The sequence below is a fragment of the Salmo salar genome, unplaced genomic scaffold (genome assembly GCF_965601325.2).
Source record: "Salmo salar unplaced genomic scaffold, fSalSal1 ptg000347l, whole genome shotgun sequence".
Classification (NCBI taxonomy): domain Eukaryota; kingdom Metazoa; phylum Chordata; class Actinopteri; order Salmoniformes; family Salmonidae; genus Salmo; species Salmo salar.
In genome coordinates, this window is record NW_027675356.1 from 508,210 (window position 1) to 514,332 (window position 6,123).

The following is a 6,123-nucleotide window of genomic DNA, read 5'->3' on the forward strand; positions in this document are numbered from 1 at the left end:
ATAACATGAAACCAACCAGTCCCCAGACTAAGTGAATAACATCCTTATAAAACCAACCAGTCACCAGACTAAGTGAATAACATGAAACCAACCAGACTAAGTGAATAAAGTCCTTATAAAACCAACCAGTCACCAGACTAAGTGAAAAACATCCTTATAAAACCAACCAGTCACCAGACTAAGTGAATAACATGAAACCAACCAGTCACCAGACTAAGTGAATAACATGAAACCAACCAGTCACCAGACTAAGTGAATAACATGAAACCAACCAGTCACCAGACTAAGTGAATAACGTCCTTATAAAACCAACCAGTCACCAGACTAAGTGAATAACATGAAACCAACCAGTCACCAGACTAAGTGAATAACGTGAAACCAACCAGTCACCAGACTAAGTGAATAACATGAAACCAACCAGTCACCAGCATAAGTGAATAACGTCCTTATAAAACCAACCAGTCACCAGAATAAGTGAATAACATAAAACCAACCAGTCACCAGACTAAATGAATAACATAAAACCAACCAGTCACCAGACTAAGTGAATAACGTCCTTATAAAACCAACCAGTCACCAGACTAAGTGAATAACATGAAACCAACCAGTCACCAGACTAAGTGAATAACATCCTTATAAACCCAACCAGTCACCAGACTAAGTGAATAACGTGAAACCAACCAGTCACCAGACTAAGTGAATAACGTCCTTATAAAACCAACCAGTCACCAGACTGTGAATAACGTCCTTATAAAACCAACCAGTCACCAGACTAAGTGAATAACATGAAACCAACCAGTCACCAGACTAAGTGAATAACATCCTTATAAAACCAACCAGTCACCAGACTAAGTGAATAACATGAAACCAACCAGTCACCAGACTAAGTGAATAACATGAAACCAACCAGTCACCAGACTAAGTGAATAACATGAAACCAACCAGTCACCAGACTAAGTGAATAACATGAAACCAACCAGTCACCAGACTAAGTGAATAACATGAAACCAACCAGTCATCAGACTAAGTGAATAACATAAAACCAACCAGTCACCAGCATAAGTGAATAACGTCCTTATAAAACCAACCAGTCACCAGACTAAGTGAATAACATGAAACCAACCAGTCACCAGACTAAGTGAATAACATGAAACCAACCAGTCACCAGACTAAGTGAATAACGTGAAACCAACCAGTCACCAGACTAAGTGAATAACATGAAACCAACCAGTCACCAGCATAAGTGAATAACATCCTTATAAAACCAACCAGTCACCAGAATAAGTGAATAACATGAAACCCACCAGTCCCCAGACTAAGTGAATAACGTCCTTATAAAACCAACCAGTAACCAGACTAAGTGAATAACGCCCTTATAAAACCAACCAGACACCAGACTAAGTGAATAACATGAAACCAACCAGTCACCAGACTAAGTGAATAACATGAAACCAACCAGTCACCAGACTAAGTGAATAACATAAAACCAACCAGTCACCAGCATAAGTGAATAACATCCTTATAAAACCAACCAGTCACCAGCATAAGTAAATAACATCCTTAAAAAACCAACCAGTCACCAGACTAAGTGAATAACATAAAACCATCCAGTCACCAGACTAAGTGAATAACGTTCTTACAAAAACCAACCAGTCACCAGACTAAGTGAGTAATGTAAAACCAACCAGTCACCAGACTAAGTGAATAACATGAAACCAACCAGTCACCAGACTAAGTGAATAACATGAAACCAACCAGTCACGACTAAGTGAATAACATGAAACCTACCAGTCACCAGACTAAATGAATAACATGAAACCAACCAGTCACCAGACTAATGGAATAACATAAAACCAACCAGTCACCAGACTAAGTGAATAACATGAAACCAACCAGTCACAAGACTAAGTGAATAACATGAAACCAACCAGTCCCCAGACTAAGTGAATAACATGAAACCAACCAGTCACCAGACTAAGTGAATAACATCCTTATAAAACCAACCAGTCACCAGACTAAGTGAATAACATGAAACCAACCAGTCACCAGACTATGTGAATAACATAAAACCAACCAGTCACCAGACTAAGTGAATAACATGAAACCAACCAGTCACCAGACTAAGTGAATAACATAAAGCCAACCAGTCACCAGACTAAGTGAATAACATCCTTATAAAACAAACCAGTCACCAGACTAAGTGAATAACGTCCTTTTAAAACCAACCAGTCACCAGACTAAGTGAATAACATGAAACCAACCAGTCACCAGACTAAGTGAATAACATGAAACCAACCAGTCACCAGACTAAGTGAATAACATGAAACCAACCAGTCCCCAGACTAAGTGAATAACATCCTTATAAAACCAACCAGTCACCAGACTAAGTGAATAACATGAAACCAACCAGACTAAGTGAATAACGTCCTTATAAAACCAACCAGTCACCAGACTAAGTAAATAACATCCTTATAAAACCAACCAGTCACCAGACTAAGTGAATAACATGAAACCAACCAGTCACCAGACTAAGTGAATAACATGAAACCAACCAGTCACCAGACTAAGTGAATAACATGAAACCAACCAGTCACCAGACTAAGTGAATAACATGAAACCAACCAGTCACCAGACTAAGTGAATAACGTGAAACCAACCAGTCACCAGACTAAGTGAATAACATGAAACCAACCAGTCACCAGCATAAGTGAATAACATAAAACCAACCAGTCACCAGACTAAGTGAATAACGTTCTTATAAAACCAACCAGTCACCAGACTAAATGAATAACATAAAACCAACCAGTCACCAGACTAAGTGAATAACGTCCTTATAAAACCAACCAGTCACCAGACTAAGTGAATAACATGAAACCAACCAGTCACCAGACTAAGTGAATAACATCCTTATAAACCCAACCAGTCACCAGACTAAGTGAATAACGTGAAACCAACCAGTCACCAGACTAAGTGAATAACGTCCTTATAAAACCAACCAGTCACCAGACTGTGAATATCGTCGTTATAAAACCAACCAGTCACCAGACTAAGTGAATAACATCCTTATAAAACCAACCAGTCACCAGACTAAGTGAATAACATCCTTATAAAACCAACCAGTCACCAGACTAAGTGAATAACATGAAACCAACCAGTCACCTGACTAAGTGAATAACGTCCTTATAAAACCAACCAGTCACCAGACTAAGTGAATAACATCCTTATAAAACCAACCAGTCACCAGACTAAGTGAATAACATGAAACCAACCAGTCACCAGCATAAGTGAATAACATAAAACCAACCAGTCACCAGACTAAGTGAATAACGTTCTTATAAAACCAACCAGTCACCAGACTAAATGAATAACATAAAACCAACCAGTCACCAGACTAAGTGAATAACGTCCTTATAAAACCAACCAGTCACCAGACTAAGTGAATAACGTGAAACCAACCAGTCACCAGACTAAGTGAATAACGTCCTTATAAAACCAACCAGTCACCAGACTGTGAATATCGTCCTTATAAAACCAACCAGTCACCAGACTAAGTGAATAACATCCTTATAAAACCAACCAGTCACCAGACTAAGTGAATAACATCCTTATAAAACCAACCAGTCACCAGACTAAGTGAATAACATGAAACCAACCAGTCACCAGACTAAGTGAATAACATAAAACCAACCAGTCACCAGCATAAGTGAATAACATCCTTATAAAACCAACCAGTCACCAGCATAAGTAAATAACATCCTTAAAAAACCAACCAGTCACCAGACTAAGTGAATAACATAAAACCATCCAGTCACCAGACTAAGTGAATAACGTTCTTACAAAAACCAACCAGTCACCAGACTAAGTGAGTAATGTAAAACCAACCAGTCACCAGACTAAGTGAATAACATGAAACCAACCAGTCACCAGACTAAGTGAATAACATGAAACCAACCAGTCACGACTAAGTGAATAACATGAAACCTACCAGTCACCAGACTAAATGAATAACATGAAACCAACCAGTCACCAGACTAATGGAATAACATAAAACCAACCAGTCACCAGACTAAGTGAATAACATGAAACCAACCAGTCACAAGACTAAGTGAATAACATGAAACCAACCAGTCCCCAGACTAAGTGAATAACATGAAACCAACCAGTCACCAGACTAAGTGAATAACATCCTTATAAAACCAACCAGTCACCAGACTAAGTGAATAACATGAAACCAACCAGTCACCAGACTATGTGAATAACATAAAACCAACCAGTCACCAGACTAAGTGAATAACATGAAACCAACCAGTCACCAGACTAAGTGAATAACATAAAGCCAACCAGTCACCAGACTAAGTGAATAACATCCTTATAAAACAAACCAGTCACCAGACTAAGTGAATAACGTCCTTTTAAAACCAACCAGTCACCAGACTAAGTGAATAACATGAAACCAACCAGTCACCAGACTAAGTGAATAACATGAAACCAACCAGTCACCAGACTAAGTGAATAACATGAAACCAACCAGTCCCCAGACTAAGTGAATAACATCCTTATAAAACCAACCAGTCACCAGACTAAGTGAATAACATGAAACCAACCAGACTAAGTGAATAACGTCCTTATAAAACCAACCAGTCACCAGACTAAGTAAATAACATCCTTATAAAACCAACCAGTCACCAGACTAAGTGAATAACATGAAACCAACCAGTCACCAGACTAAGTGAATAACATGAAACCAACCAGTCACCAGACTAAGTGAATAACATGAAACCAACCAGTCACCAGACTAAGTGAATAATGTCCTTATAAAACCAACCAGTCACCAGACTAAGTGAATAACATGAAACCAACCAGTCACCAGACTAAGTGAATAACGTGAAACCAACCAGTCACCAGACTAAGTGAATAACATGAAACCAACCAGTCACCAGCATAAGTGAATAACATAAAACCAACCAGTCACCAGACTAAATGAATAACGTTCTTATAAAACCAACCAGTCACCAGACTAAATGAATAACATAAAACCAACCAGTCACCAGACTAAGTGAATAACGTCCTTATAAAACCAACCAGTCACCAGACTAAGTGAATAACATGAAACCAACCAGTCACCAGACTAAGTGAATAACATCCTTATAAACCCAACCAGTCACCAGACTAAGTGAATAACGTGAAACCAACCAGTCACCAGACTAAGTGAATAACGTCCTTATAAAACCAACCAGTCACCAGACTGTGAATATCGTCCTTATAAAACCAACCAGTCACCAGACTAAGTGAATAACATCCTTATAAAACCAACCAGTCACCAGACTAAGTGAATAACATCCTTATAAAACCAACCAGTCACCAGACTAAGTGAATAACATGAAACCAACCAGTCACCTGACTAAGTGAATAACGTCCTTATAAAACCAACCAGTCACCAGACTAAGTGAATAACATGAAACCAACCAGTCACCAGACTAAGTGAATAACATGAAACCAACCAGTCACCAGACTAAGTGAATAACATGAAACCAACCAGTCACCAGACTAAGTGAATAACATGAAACCAACCAGTCACCAGACTAAGTGAATAACATGAAACCAACCAGTCATCAGACTAAGTGAATAACATAAAACCAACCAGTCACCAGCATAAGTGAATAACGTCCTTATAAAACCAACCAGTCACCAGACTAAGTGAATATCATGAAACCCACCAGTCCCCAGACTAAGTGAATAACGTCCTTATAAAACCAACCAGTCACCAGACTAAGTGAATAACATGAAACCAACCAGTCACCAGACTAAGTGAATAACATGAAACCAACCAGTCACCAGACTAAGTGAATAACGTGAAACCAACCAGTCACCAGACTAAGTGAATAACATGAAACCAACCAGCCACCAGCATAAGTGAATAACGTCCTTATAAAACCAACCAGTCACCAGAATAAGTGAATAACATGAAACCCACCAGTCCCCAGACTAAGTGAATAACGTCCTTATAAAACCAACCAGTAACCAGACTAAGTGAATAACGCCCTTATAAAACCAACCAGTCACCAGACTAAGTGAATAACATGAAACCAACCAGTCACCAGACTAAGTGAATAACATGAAACC